General features: G+C 37.4%; 1 protein-coding gene and 1 long non-coding RNA gene across 2 annotated transcripts in view; one reads left to right on the top strand and one right to left on the bottom strand.

Annotated features, from left to right (window-relative positions):
* LOC105488991 (sterile alpha motif domain containing 5) overlaps window positions 1–16200 on the bottom strand; it is a 486349-nt gene that overhangs the window by 107315 nt on the left and 362834 nt on the right. The gene's annotated exons all lie outside the window — the stretch shown is intronic.
* Window positions 13066–15487, top strand: LOC139363323 (uncharacterized). The gene is made up of 3 exons (XR_011623434.1): window positions 13066–13197; window positions 13701–13820; window positions 15310–15487. It is a non-coding gene; the product is annotated as an uncharacterized lncRNA (long non-coding RNA).

Raw genomic sequence — 16200 nt, 5'->3', positions numbered from 1 at the left:
TATCATCAACTGTACGTTATAAACACTTTATCATTTTTGAGAATTGATAATCTCCAACTGCCAAAGCCACATTTTGCTTAATTACTTCTGAAGCATTATCCAAGTGTATAATATCTAAAGACCTCATAAATCAACTAGGGGAGGATCAGGTGTCTCCAGTGGCCCTAAACTAATTCAATAAATTGCTCAGAGGACAGAATAATAAAGCTCAAATTAAACAATTCTTAAGAAAAGCATCAAACAGAGCAACCTAAAAAGATGCATGAAAACAGAAAGCAATATTTGAAGAAGGCCCAAGAACTATACTAGCACTTATGGGAGTGGACTGCAAATTCTAATCTGGTCTATTAACAAAGTGTTGCTAACTGACCAACGGCAATATGAGCAGTCAACACTGATAGGGTTCATTTAGGAAATATGCTAAACCACCATGATCAGAGGCAAATAGGGGGCTACAGATCCCCTCCACAACTTGATTACAATTGGTTCTGACTAAGGCAAGCTTACTTCCATATTCTGACAAAAAGTACCATGTTTCATTAGCCAGCAGCCACAAAAATGCCTCTGAGAGCACCCTGAATGAAAAGTTTGCCCTGGGCATATATGATGATATTCTGACAGGGGATGAGGCAACAATCAGACCAGGGATGGAAATTGAGGAAGGGATAGATAAGAATAAGCTATCTCTAGACTTCAAAGGTGACAGTATAGGTATTTGGTTTTGGGGCTTGCCTGTAAGGGCAGTGGTATCCATAAAGTTCTTTGCGGCAAACTTCATGGAAAAATATTATTTTACCTATTTTATGCCAATTAATTAGCCCTTTGTACATATTTTGATAACTATACAAAGTATAAGCTGTCCCCTCTGTAGTGTTGATTCCTAATAAAGATATTTTAAATGAAAGAAAAAAGAAAAAACTCTAAGGTGAGGTTTACAGCCCATTTACAGGCACACATACATGACACAATTTATGCTGAGGTACAGTAAACCTACCCATATTGGCAGAAATGGGACCCAAGAAATTTAATGCATAAAATACACAGTACATCGTCATTATTATAATTATGTAATTTTTTTTTTTAGAGATAAGGTCTCGCTGTCACTCAGCCTGGAGTACAGAGTGCAGTGGCACGGTCACAGCTCACTGCAGTCTCAACATCCTGAGCTTCAGCAATCCTCCCACCGCGGCCTCTGGAATAGCTGAGACTACAGGCACATGCCACCATGACTGGCTAATAATTTTTTAATTTTTGGTACAGACAAGGGTCTCACTTTGTTGCTCAGGCTGGTCTTGAACCCCCAGACTCAAGCTATCCTTCCACCTTGGCCTCCCAAAGTGCTGGGATTACAGGCATAAGCCACTGTGCCTGGCCCATAGTTGCATTATTATTAGGCGAACAGTGACCAAAATGAGCCTGAGTGGCGGGTGACTGGGAATTCTGGGGTTCTGGCTTAATGTTCCAACTGTGTCTTGTTCCCTACGGTGGTTGGTACCATCTGGTAGTATTTGTCTGCTCTGCCTTAAATATTGATGGCAGGAATCTCTTGATTAGATGGCTTCCATTGGCACCCATTTTCTTAGCTCCCTTTGTGCTACTTCTCTTCACCCTGCAGAAGTGAGAGCAGAACTCAATGGAAAAGGGAAGTTAATCACCCTCTGCCAATTAACATTAACATAAGATGCATTGTTGCACACATTTTTTTGCTACTAAAAAAATCCTTACAGAATTCCAGAAAGCTTAAAGCTTAACAAAAGCTTTTTTTTTTTTTTTTCCCCAAAATACTAAGTCATTAAGCCACATGGGTGGATTTGGAAAATGTCAATGAAAAAGCACTAGATTCTTGGACTGCTGATGGTTAAAAGGAGGAAGATGGGTTATACCTATTAAGCCAGCTTTGGATCCTTTGGCTCAGTGAGCATATCTAGCACAGTGTCTGTTGATCATGAAGAGAGTTTCTGGTGGTAGTCCTAGTAACCTTTATCCAAGAATCATTTTTGAGAGTCTCCTATCAAGTGTGAAGTCACTATTCTACTCTACACATCCTGTCCTATCTTACATCTCTTGAAAGAAAAAATTTATGTATCAATTCTGAAATTACATTCTTATATGGCTACTTTGTAACTTTTTGACTTTTTAATCATAATGGTGTGCCAAACTGCACATATTAAAGCATACAATTTGATATATATACTTACATGTCCATGAAATTAGTGCCACAATTAAGATAACGAACATATGCATCCCCCCAAGTTTCATCATTCTCCTTTGTCATTTCTCCCTCCTGCCCATTCCCATCTGCATTCACTACACCACACCCACCCGTTGACAACTACTGACTTTCTTTCACTAAAGTCTAGTTTGCATTTTCTAGAATTTTATATAAAATTTTACAATATGTTCACTTCTTTGTGTTATAGACTTTTTCCACATACCATAATTATTTTGAGTTCATCCCTTATCACACGTATCAACAGTTTATTCCTTTTTATTACTGAGCAATATTCCATAGTATCGCTATACCATAGTTTACTCATGTATTCATCTCTTGATGGATATTGGCTTGTTTCCAGGTTTTGGTTATTACAAATACAATTTTCATGTACATTCATGCACAAGTTTTTGTACAGACATATGCTTTCAATTTTTCTTGGATAAATATCTTGTAGTGGAATGACTGGATCATATGGTCGGTGTATTTTTAAGTTTTTAAAGAAACTGCCAGACGATTTTCCAAAGTGGTGGTATTGCATTGAATCTATTTGTGTCTTTCTCTTTCAAATTTGTTTTTTATGGGCAGCCTTTAGTTGTGTTGTGCTTTTTAATCCAATGTGAGAAACTCTGCTTTTTAATTATTAATATGCTAGGCAGAAATCTCCTGGGTTCTTTTGTTTTGTTTTGGTCCAAACTTAGTCACGTGAACCCAAACAAATTCTAATGTTTGCTACTTAAACTATAAGAGTTGGAACAAACTTTGAAGATCTCCTAGTGCAATGCCTTATTTTTTGCTTGAAAGTCTTCTGTAACATTCTTACCAAGTTAATCCTTTGAGTAAAAACCAAAAGTGATGAAAAAAATTTACTGGCAAGGGGTATAATTTCAGTTTGCATGAAAGTGTAGCGTTGGCATCTGCTCTTGGGACATAATTTTGCTTTCTGGAAAGTCATAGAGTTTCTAGTGAAAGCCTCCCTCGCTTTCGGATATTTGAAGACACATAATTTCTCATTTTAAATTTTATCTTCTGCAAGCAAAATATTCCTCCAGTGGTCCTGACAGCATTAAAACTAAAATTCTTGATATGGTTATTATAACCTCTATGTTGTATCAGTGTCTTCATTTATCTCCTTATCTCAAAAGCCCTATTTTATGTCATCAATCCAAAATCTTGCCCATCTTCAGAGCAAATTTGAAGACTGATTTCACTTATTCAATGAGCAGTAACTAAACAAATATTTATACCATACAATGCAGTATTAGCAAAATACTTATTGAGCATCGACTAGGAGTAAAATAAAATGGATCCTTATTCTCCCTGAAGCCTCCAAAACTTTTTGTATTTTCTTCTGAATGCCACCTGTACTTGTGATCTGCATCACAGCATTAGTACAAAACTGTGCACTATTATTTCAGTTGGGCTAACTTTGTTCCTCCAACCCATTGGTGCTCCCTGTACGTTCTCTATAGTGTCTACTATAGGACTAATAACTGAGTAGGTACAACTACTGATTAGTTCATTTATTCAAATCTGTTGAGTAAATACTGGATTTTTTTAAAAGAACACTTGCTATTAATTATTTTTGCTTCTTTAGTACCAAGGAATTAGTTGTTGAACTCCTTGTGGATCAAGAATATTATTAGGTTGGTGCAAAAGTAATTGTGGTTTTTGCCAAATATTTTTATCTTCTGGGCATAGAATTAACATATTTACAGCAATTGTTGATAACATTTAAAAATTGAGTACAGGAAGCTATGATGTTTATTTGGTGATCCAAGGTACAATAGAGCAAGTCAGTCTGGAACAATCATAATCTATCATCATCTCTCACCTGAATGATGCAAACCTCTGCTAATTTCAAAGTTCTCATGCTCTAATGCATCCTCTACTTCACAGGATTTTCATCTTAAACAGAGATCAGCTCAGGCCATATTTGCTTCTTAAAAATGTGAAGATATAGTGATTCCCTGTCAACTGGTCAGCATGGCTATGAAGGCTCTTTTCAGTGTGGCCCTGACCAATCCTTCTGGTTTCCTCTGGTCACTTCCTTTCTTACCTCCCCAAGAACAGATGGTCCAGTCCCACCAAGGTTGTGTCAAGCCTCTTTGTTTCTTCTCCATTCTTCAACCTCTGGGAAACTCCTACTTTCTCTTTAGGTCTCTCTCAAATGTCACCTATCCTGTGAAAGCCTCCTGTCCTCCTTCCAGACTCAGGCCTCCTGAGCAATGATTTTCAACCTAGGCTACATACTAAAAACCCAGAGAGATTTTTAGAAATGCCAATGTCTAGACCAGTTAAATCAGAATAATATGTGGTGCATAATAGTTTCTTTTTTTAATTTATTTTATTTTTATTTTTTTTAAATTATTATTATTATACTTTAAGTTCTAGGGTACATGTGCATAATGTGCAGATTTGTTACATATGTATACTTGTGCCATGTTGCTGTGCTGCACCCATCAACTTATCAGCACCCATCAACTCGTCATTTACATCAGGTATAACTCCCAATGCAATCCCTCCCCGCTACCCCTCCCCATGATAGGCCCCAGTGTGTGATGTTCCCCTTCCCGAGTCCAAGTGATCTCATTGTTCAGTTCCCACCTATGAGTGAGAACATTCGGTGTTTGGTTTTCTGTTCTTCTGATAGTTTGCTAAGAATGATGGTTTCCAGCTTCATCCATGTCCCTACAAAGGACACAAACTCATCCTTTTTTATGGCTGCATAGTATTCCATGGTGTATATGTGCCACATTTTCTTAATCCAGTCTGTCACTGATGGACATTTGGGTTGATTCCAAGCCTTTGCTATTGTGAATAGTCCCACAATAAACATACGTGTGCATGTGTCTTTATAGCAGCATGATTTATAATCCTTTGGGTATATCCCCAGTAATGGGATGGCTGGGTCATATGGTACATCTAGTCCTAGATCCTTGAGGAATCGCCATACTGTTTTCCATAATGGTTGAACTAGTTTACAATCCCACCAACAGTGCAAAAGTGTTCCTATTTCTCCACATCCTCTCCAGCACCTGTTGTTTCCTGACTTTTTAATGATCGCCATTCTAACTGGTGTGAGATGGTATCTCATTGTGGTTTTGATTTGCATTTCTCTGATGGCCAGTGATGATGAGCATTTTTTCATGTGTCTGTTGGCTGTATGAATGTTTTCTTTTGAGAAATGTCTGTTCATATCCTTTGCGCACTTTTTGATGGGGTTGTTTGTTTTTTTCTTGTAAATTTGTTTGAGTTCTTTGTAGGTTCTGGATATTAGCCCTTTGTCAGATGAGTAGATTGCAAAAATTTTCTCCCATTCTGTAGGTTGCTTGTTCACTCTGATGGTAGTTTCTTTTGCTGTGCAGAAGCTCTTTAGTTTAATGAGATCCCATTTGTCAATTTTGGCTTTTGTTGCTGTTGCTTTTGGTGTTTTAGACATGAAGTCTTTGCCCATGCCTATGTCCTGAATGGTACTACCTAGGATTTCCTCTAGGGTTTTTATGGTATTAGGTCTAACATTTAAGTCTCTAATCCATCTTGAATTAATTTTCGTATAAGGAGTAAGGAAAGGATCCAGTTTCAGCTTTCTACTTATGGCTAGCCAATTATCCCAGCACCATTTATTAAATAGGGAATCCTTTCCCCATTTCTTGTTTCTCTCAGGTTTGTCAAAAATCAGATGGCTGTAGATGTGTGGTATTATTTCTGAGGACTCTGTTCTGTTCCATTGGTCTATATCTCTGTTTTGGTACCAGTACCATGCTGTTTTGGTTACTGTAGCCTTGTAGTAGTATAGTTTGAAGTCAGGTAGCGTGATGCCTCCAGCTTTGTTCTTTTGACTTAGGATTGTCTTGGAGATGCGGGCTCTTTTTTGGTTCCATATGAACTTTAAAGCAGTTTTTTCCAATTCTGTGAAGAAACTCGTTGGTAGCTTGATGGGGATGGCATTGAATCTATAAATAACCTTGGGCAGTGTGGCCATTTTCACGATATTGATTCTTCCTATCCATGAGCATGGTATGTTCTTCCATTTGTTTGTGTCCTCTTTTATTTCACTGAGCAGTGGTTTGTAGTTCTCCTTGAAGAGGTCCTTTACATCCCTTGTAAGTTGGATTCCTAGGTATTTTATTCTCTTTGAAGCAATTGTGAATGGAAGTTCATTCATGATTTGGCTCTCTGTTTGTCTGTTACTGGTGTATACGAATGCTTGTGATTTTTGCACATTAATTTTGTATCCTGAGACTTTGCTGAAGTTGCTTATCAGCTTAAGGAGATTTTGGGCTGAGACAATGGGATTTTCTAAATATACAATCATGTCATCTGCAAAGAGGGACAATTTGACTTCTTCTTTTCCTAACTGAATACCCTTGATTTCTTTCTCTTGCCTGATTGCCCTAGCCAGAACTTCCAACACTATGTTGAATAGGAGTGGTGAGAGAGGGCATCCCTGTCTTGTGCCAGTTTTCAAAGGGAATTTTTCCAGTTTTTGCCCATTCAGTATGATATTGGCTGTGGGTTTGTCATATCATACTGAATGGGCATAATAGTTTCTTAACAAGTATTTTTAAGCAATCAACCTATTCAATAGAAACAGGAATTGACTTTTTAAAAAAAGCAATAATAGAATGTAACTTAAGAACATTTAGAATAGTTTTGATATTACTTGTACTGTTTGTTTCTAACAGTAAGGACTATTAATGATAATGAATAATATTATTTATTCAACATAAAGGGATTGTTAACACGAAAAAATTCATTAACCATGATAAAGCATTTTATCCATATGCAGTGTTAACTAAAAGGTCAGAGTCATTAAGAAACATATCCAACAGAGCAAAGTTTTTCTTTTGCAGGAAATTAATGAATGAAACTTTTGGAAGGAAACATTAATTGATACTTAAAAAAAATTCTCATGCTTTTCAAAAGGTAATTTACCTAAAGAAAAAGGAAGTATTATTTGGGCACAATTGATACATTTTGGATCTTTGCTACTTCTATTACTTTGACACGCCTTTGAAAGTATAATTCGTTACCCTTTTCTGCTTGATCTGATCAGGAATATAACCTAACAGGTCTACTCATTGGTAGTGGTTGAGAATTAACCCTAAGTTAGCTCATGCTTGATATTAATTTAGCTTCCTGCTACAGTTCACAGGCTCACATTCTGGAATTTGAGTTTCAAAGGATCCCAAAGCAACTCACATGGGAAGTGTTATCACCCTAATTGTTCACAGGGCTTTCTCTTCCCTTCCTTGAGAAGCCATCTTTTCTTAGAGTTCCTGTGTCAGGGACCCAAGTGACAATCCAATTACTGAGACTTAGGGGAAAGAGGCCATGAGAGAAATCTGTGGCACCAGGGCATCTATATATCTCCTTGGCTTAGGCAGATTTGACCCGTCAGAGAGCATTGCTTCAAACTTTTCCATTCTTTAGAAGGAAACTGAAGGAGACATCAGAATCTGTACAATCTAACAAACCTTGAATTAAACTTTGGAATATAGGTTTGTTTTCTGTCTTACCCATTCTTGACCAGTGAACTGGAAGTGAGTCATCTCTTCTAATGTAGAAGAGATGACAAATCAAATGTTGTAAGGGCCTATGAGAAACAAATGTAAAAATTGTATATGGCGCTTATGCTTTAAAACATTCTTAACAAATTAGTTAAGTTGGCTGTAATTTAAGTCAAATGAATGGATGGGAGGCGTGGCCTAGAGGCAACAGAAAAGAGCAATGTGTTGGTTCAGGAGGAAAAGTGTAGTTCTTTGCTATCTCCTTAGTATTTGTTAATTTAAGAAATTGGTTATCTTCATTGCTCATCATGGCTATTGCTCTTCTGTTATGTAGCATACTGATAAAATCACTGGGAGATTTAGCATGGAATATGAAGGCAGTTCTTTGTGAGTATTTTTCAATTAAAATGCAGGTCTGTACTTATTTTAAAGCACTATTACTTGCATCTTGCATTAATTTGCATTTAATCAATTCAGTCTTAATGGTAACACTCCCAGCTAATCACCTTCTTTAAGATAGAAAATTTTATTATTAGAAATATGGGTACCAAGAGTTTATTGAAAAAATTAAACACATGTTCATAACACAATGTGTAAACACTCAGGAAATACCATGTAATTATTCTCAGGTCTTCAAGTATGTCTGAATAAAAATATACCAATATTATTAATTGGTTGCACTTTAAAAGCTTGTTGACATTATTTATTTTACTGAGTTTAAATATAAAGATCCATATGGACCATAAGTTGAGGTATCCATATGTGGTATATATGGATAGGGTATTTATATAAATACAGCTGTATTTATGGAAACATTCTATATGCCAGATAAATACTTGTATATCAAGTAATGTTAAGAATAGTCGGCCGGGCGCGGTGGCTCAAGCCTGTAATCCCAGCACTTTGGGAGGCCGAGGCGGGTGGATCACGAGGTCAGGAGATCGAGACTATCCTGGCTAACATGGTGAAACCCCGTCTCTACTAAAAATACAAAAAACTAGCCGGGCGTGGTGGCAGGCGCCTGTAGTCTCAGCTACTTGGGAGGCTGAGGCGGGAGAATGGCGTGAACCTGGGAGGCGGAGCTTGCAATGAGCCGAGATCACGCCACTGCACTCCAGCCTGGGAGACACAGCGAGACTCCGTCTCAAAAAAAAAAAAAAAAAAAAAAAAAGAATAGTTATGAACTGTAAAAGTGATTTACATTTTCTATAAATTTTAGGGCCTTGCAAAACAAATGCTAGTAAGTATAAAAGTACAGTACTCATAGATCTATTTTAGGACTTTTATGATACTGAAAAATATATTTGACTAGTAATTGTATTTTGGACTGTAAGCAATTGTGTTGGTTTTTGTCCTGAAGAGTATAACGTATATAAGTAAAACTACATCATGAGGTAGAAAAGCACCTGTGTATTGGCATGCAATATTTTATTTCCTAATACAATTTAAATTAAATTTGGGGGACAAAAAATTCTGGATATTCTTTTTCATTATACAGTTTATTAGAATACCCAAACTAATGTGGCCTGTGGGATGGCCATCTGCTCCCAGATTTAAGGCTGGCTGGAGGGGACAGTTGATCTTATTTAATTATCTATCAGTACTCTCTGGATAGTAAATATATTCTCAAAATTTTTTTTAAAAGTCTAAGTCAAAAGTATTCCTTGATTTTCAGGAGCACTAAATCAAGAACAGATGGGAAATAATTACCTGGAGCTTGGTCATAAAAAAATTAAGAGGTGGTACAAGTTGAGCTAAGGAGGCAGAATATGATCGTTTCTCATTCTCTGTGATATACACTCAGATTCCATTCACAAGCCTTCACCTTGAAGTTTTGCTTTCTAACTAATACTTACCTTTCAAAATTGATTTTGTGAAATAGTTTAAGATTCAGAATTCGGTATAACCTTATAATACAGTAGTCTCCCCTTATTTAAGGGGGTTATGTTCTAAGATTGCCAGTGGATGCCTGAAACTAAGGATAGTACCAACCCCCATATAGACTATGTTTTCTTCTTATCTATACATACCTATAATAAAGCTTAATTTATAGATTAGGCACAGTAAAAAATTAACAGCAAGTCATTATAAAAAATAGAACAATTGGCTGGGCGCAGTGGCTCACACCTGTAATCCCAGTACTTTGGGAGGCTGAGGCAGGTCGATCACTTGGGGTCAGGAGTTTGAGACCAGCCTGGCCAATACGGCGAAACCCCGTCTCTACTAAAAATACAAAAATTAGCCTGGCATGATGGGTGCCTGTAATCCCAGCTACTTGGGAGGCTGAAGCAGGAGAATCCCTTGAACCTGGGAGGCGGAGGTTTCAGTGAGCCAAGATCACACCACTGCACTCAAGACTGGGCAACAGGGAGAGACTCTGTCTCCGAAAAAAAAGAGACAATTATAACCATATGCCAGCATCACTACTCTTGCACTTTGGGGCCCATTAAGTAAAAGAAGGGTGGTTTGAACACAAGCACAGCGATACTGCCACAGTTGATCTGAAATCACCGAGTCCGCTACTAAGTGACTAAATGGGCAGTAGCACAAACAGGACTGAGGTACTGGACAAAGGAATGATTCCTGGATTCCTATCTTGGGCAGGACAGGGCGGGATGGCATGAGATCTGAATGTTGGAAACTTATTGTTTATTTCTGGAATTTTTCATTTTACATGTTCAGACCATTGTTGACTTTGGGTAACTGAATCCTAGGAAAGCAAAACCAAGGATAATAGGGGACTATTGTAATCAAAATCAAAACAACACAAAATTTAGGATTGTATAACTGACAAGTTATTTTTATTTGTTTTAAGGCGAAACCTGCCTACTTGCTGAAAATGTATTACTGTTGTGTTTCTCATGGCATTATGAAATATTAACTTCCTACAAGTAAAGGATTCGTTTAGAAAAGCTCTTGCATGGTATTTCCTCTAGTGAAAGTAATATAAGTTTAATTTCAGATATAGCCCTCTACCGGTTAATTTCAAAACCAGTTAATTTTCATCTCTAGCAAGTCCTAGATTTTCTAACTTTATCATAGTTTTATTTTTTATTTATTTATTTTTTTAAAAACTAGGTTAAATATGTCCATAGTAAATTGTCTTGGTATGTCATCATTTAATTAACTCAATAAGCACTTTCTATTTCACGTTGTCTTTGCAAAGCCAAAGACCGTAACACTTGCTAGGTTTGTATCCATGTGTTTTCTCTAGATTCCAGATTCATTTAAGCAGCATTCATGACACTGTTAGTCACTATGAATTTTTATATAAAGGAATGCAAGTCAAGTTTAAACAAATTTATTAAAGCATACATTGTAAAGAAGCCAAAAAGATCAGACTGCTCTTAAATCATACTATTTGCTTTCTCTCATGTTCATCACAACACATCTTAGGTTACCAAAAGTATGTCACTCTTATCTTCAGACGAATGCCTTTGTCACTGTGTGCCAGAATCCAACTAAAAAACTGAATACAGCTGCATGCAGACGTTGTCTTTAATGCTATGCAGCATACCAAATATTTAACTCTTTGTCTAGATTGACCCCTCGCCTCCAGCCCGGGTTCTGTCTGCCCTAGTCTGAACAAAAGCCTCAGGTGATAGGCTGTTCCTTTATAGGAGACGGTGATTGTGAACGTGCCCTCGGCACTCTGGTAACATACAGAGTTATGAACGTTTTTTTCACACAGAGGCTTGCCTTGACCTAATTTGGACAATTAATCGTAAAGCTGCATAGATCAGCAATAATCCAACATTAGTGCTAAATCAGGATACAAAAAATAATGCTGAGCGTCCATTAAGCACTTTAGTACCAACATAATGCAATACTAATAGTACTTAAATATGACCTTGAGCGTTACTCTTAAGTAAATCAAAACCCTTGTATATGAGCCTTCCTTAAGGGAAAAAAGGGCGTATTTCTTTCAGAAGCAGAAGAAAAAAACTGGAATATTTACTAGTATACTGTAACAACCAGAGGAAATTAAAAAAATAATTTTTAAAGCAATGTCTTCAAAATTAGATTGCACTTTGCCTCGTTTTGATTATATGAGACACATAACTGCACTTGTGAATTTTTTTCTCAAAATTAAAAAATTACTTTTGATATAAATGGGAACTTCTTCAAAAAATTAAGGGATCATCTGCTTAGGGTAGGCTCTAAAATCCAGAATTGTTAAAAAAAAATTCATCGTATAGAACAGGGAAATTTATCTTCAACTATTACACCTTTGGCTTATCCAAAGAAACCATTACAGAGAATGCCAAGTTCTCTAAAGGAGGAGTTGGCAAACTACAGCCCGGTTCTGAGCCACAACAGCAGAGTTGAGTAGCTGTGACAGCCTTTACTGCCTGCAACGCTTGAAATATTTCCTATCTGTCTCTTTACAGAAAACGTTTGCCAATCCCTGAACTAAAGAATTCATATATAGGCAAGATTTCTGAATTTGTATGAAGGAAATGATTCAAATGCCTAAGGGAATTTATGCCTGATATAGAAAAATGAAATGGCTGAAAGTCCGAAAATATAGTCAGGACAAGTTAGTGCTGTGGCTGATCTGAATTGTGGACCAAATTGCTTGGTTGAGGTCTGCATCGTGTCTCGCGATGTGTGGCAATTTATGTCTATAGCTACTTGAAGTTAGGGGCTTTGCCCAGAAATGTTGTGATAAAGCAACCTTTATCACAACATTTCTGGACAAAGCCCCTAACTTCACAAGCAAATAGGGTTTAGTGGTTAAGAACTTGAGTTCTACAGGTAGATGGTTTGAGTTCCATCTCTACCACTTATTAGCAGTATCTATTAGGTGAGTTTGTTGACCTTCTGAGTCACAGTAGTCTCATTTTTAAATTGAGGATATTGAAAACAAGAGCACCTTCTTCGATGAACTGCTTTGGGATTAAATAAATTAAGACATATGAAGTACTTAAAAGAGTGTCTGGCGTGTAATCCATGGACAGTAAACATTCACCATCACTGTCTTCTTAACTAAAAACTTTGAGAGACTCAAGATTTAAGGCTTCAGGATGTGGGGCTCTGAATTATCACAGAATTCAGAATCCTGAGAAATTAAGCAACGGGAATAACTTTAGAGCTCATCCAGACCGCCCCTTCACTTTCCAGGTGAGGAAACTGAGGCAAATGCACAGCCATTTGTCAAGTTTTTGATCTACTGCTATGGGGTTTATTGTGTAAATGCTCTTTAATGTAAGACAAGTCTAACAGAATTTTCTTATTTCCCTCTAGGCCCATCTGTAGTGAGATTTCAAGCACATTTTCTATTCTGGAAACAATATTTTAGACATCAAAAGTTACATCATGGAAAATAATTTTATGGAGAAAAAGGGAACAATGGATACTAAGGGATCAAGCGAAATCTGCCTGCTTCCTCTCTCTCATATTCTGCAAAAACGGACAATGCCATATCCTGCCAGTGGTCAAAAGACTGAAGACCATGACATTGTTGTCCAGGTAATACTCTTTGTTTTTCCTCTGTTGCTGGTTTTTGTTTCTGTTTTGGAGACGGAGTCTCGCTCTGTTGCCCAGGCTGGAGTGCCGTGGTGCGATCTCAGCTCACTGAAACCTCCGCCTCCCAGGTTCAAGCAACTTTCCTGCCTCAGCCTCCCGAGAAGTTGGGATTTCAGGCATGCACCACCATGCCTGGCTGGTTTTTGTATTTTTTTTAAAATTATTATACTTTATGTTCCAGGGTACATGTGCACAATGTGCAGGTTTGCTACATATGCATACATGTGCCATGTTGGTGTGCTGCACCCATTAACTCGTCATTTACATTAGGTATATCTCCTAATGCTATCCCTTCCCCCTACCCACTCCCCACAATAGGACCTGGTGTGTGATGCTCCCCTTCCTGTGTCCAAGTGATCTCATTGTTCAATTCCCACCTATGAGTGAGAACATGCGGTATTTGGTTTTCTGTTCTTGTGATAGTTTGCTGGTTTTTGTATTTTTAGTGGAGGGGGTTTCACCACCTTGGCTGGGCTGGTCTGGAACTCCTGACTTCAAGTGATCCACCCATCTCAGCCTCCCAAAGTGCTAGGATTACAGGCGTGAGGCACCGCACCTGGCTACAGGTAATATTCTTTGGATCTCATATTTTTGTTGCAAAAAGGAGAGTTTTAAAATTGATTTCTTGTATTTAGGAGTCTGTTTTAGCCACCAAATGCTGAACCTTGACATCAGTTATCTACTTCGCTAGAAACTAATACTGAGGTGGTTTTTTTTTTTTTAAGTTTTTGTAAGAAATGCTTTTCATTGACGGTTTAAAAATCTTAGAATAAATCTGCTTTGTTGTGAGGAACAATGTGCATGGTGTACTTCAAGCAGAAGCAGTTTCTGCTTAGAGTTTACTGACTCTTATCAACGAGAACACTTGAATTAGACTGCTCTGGAGCTAGTCTAACCTAGAAATTATACACAAACCTGCTTAATAAACTGGGAGATTTTTCCTTAAAGAAAGGAAGGAAGGGAGGAAGGAGACAGAGAAGAAGAGAGGAAGGAGGCAAGCTGTCTTTGGTCTTCACTGGTTTGAACCCCAGTGGGCAAGTCAGGACCCAATAAATGAGCTTGCATCTGCTTGTTTGTATGTGGTTAGCAAGAGGACTATTTTTCTTTGAACAAAAGCAGTTATTTAACTTCTTGATATCTACCAACCAAGTAGTTCATGATTTATAAGAGTTCATTTATAATAGGGACTTTTAACAATAGTGTTTAACCTTTATTTTTCTATCACTTAGGACACGTTGGTAGTCTGGCAACATCCATAATGAGAATCATGTTTGGGTTTTTTGACTTTTTAGAAAGCTCTTAACTGCTTTGTTTTGTTTTTCTTGGAGATAGTCTCACTCTGTCACCCAGGCTGGAGTGCAGTGGCACGATCTCAGCTCGCTGCAACCTCCGTCTCCCAGGTTTAAGCAATTCTTATGCCTCAGCCTACCTAGAGTAGCTGGGATAGCAGGCGTGTGCCACCACACCAGGCTAACTTTTGTATTTTCAGTAGAGACTGGGTTTCCCCACATTGGCCAGGCTTGTATCGAACTCCTTTCCTCAAGTGATCTCCCTGCCTTGGTCTCCCAAAGTGCTGGGATTATAGGCCTGATCCACCGCACCTGGCCTAAAAAGCTCTTTACTTTGAAATAATACTAGGTTCATAGTAAGTTGCAAAAATATATACAGGGAGGTCAGTGTACCCTTTACTGGCTCTTCCCCCATTGCTAACATCTATGTATGCAAACCAGGATATTGACATTGGCACAATTCACAAAGCTTATACAGATTTCAGTAGTTATACATGTACTCATGTGATTATGTCTGTGCATAATTCTGTGCAATTTAATTAAATACATGGCTTTGTGTCATGACTACTACAGCCAAGATACAGAACCATTCCTTCAGTTCAAGCTTCCTTGTGTTACCCCATTATAGCACATATCCCCTAAATCCCTAACCTTTGGAAACCACGAATCTATTTTTCATTTCTGTAATGTTTTTAAAGTATTATATAAATCGTATCATACATTATATGACACTTTTAAAATAGCTTTTTTTTTTTTTTCCACTCAGCATAATTCCTTTTAGGTTCATCCAGGTCGTGGTATGTATCGATCATTCACTCCTGTTAACTGCTGAATAGCATCTCACAGTATGGATGAACGGCAGGTTGTTTAATCATATGCCTCTTGATGGAAACCTGGGTTGTTTCTAACTTGTAACTATTGCAAATAAAGCTGCTATGAACATCCATGCTTTGTTTTTGTGTGAACACAGTTTCTCATTCCTGCAAGATAAATACCTAAAAGGGTAATTGCTAAGTATAGTAAGTGCATGTTGAATTTTAGAAGAAACTGCTGAATTGTGTTCCAGAGTGACTGACACATTTTCTTCCTATCAACAATGTATGAGTAATCTGGTTTCCCCTCATCCTCACCAACAGTTAGTATTATCATTTTTTTTTTTTTTGGCATTTTGATAGGTGCATAGTGAAATCTCATCGTAATTTTAATTTGCATTTCCTTGGTGGCTAATGATGTTGATCTTTTCAGGTTCTTATTTGCCATCTGTATTTATTTTTCAGTGAAACTGTTCCTCATGGATTTTGTTCATTTTTATTTTTTTTTAATTGTTGAGTTTTGAGACTTCTTTATGTAGCCTAGATGCAAGTCTTTTGTCAGATGAGAAATTCATAAAAGTTTTCACCCAGTCTGATTGCCTTTTCATCCTGTTGACCTTTCACAGAGCAAAGATTTTTAATTTTGATGAGACCCAGTTTATCAATTTTCCTTGTATAGACTACACTTTGGGGATCAATTCTGAGAACTCTTCACCTAGCCCAAGGTTCTGAATAGTTTTTTTTCCCCAAATACTTTATAGTTTTATGTTTTACATTTAAGTCTGCCATCCAGTTTGAATTAATTTTGTATAAGGTATGAGGTTTATGGCAAGGTTCAATTTTTT

Source organism: Macaca nemestrina, chromosome 5 (assembly GCF_043159975.1).
Source record: "Macaca nemestrina isolate mMacNem1 chromosome 5, mMacNem.hap1, whole genome shotgun sequence".
NCBI lineage: Eukaryota > Metazoa > Chordata > Mammalia > Primates > Cercopithecidae > Macaca > Macaca nemestrina.
This window is presented reverse-complemented; position numbering and strand designations above follow the sequence as displayed.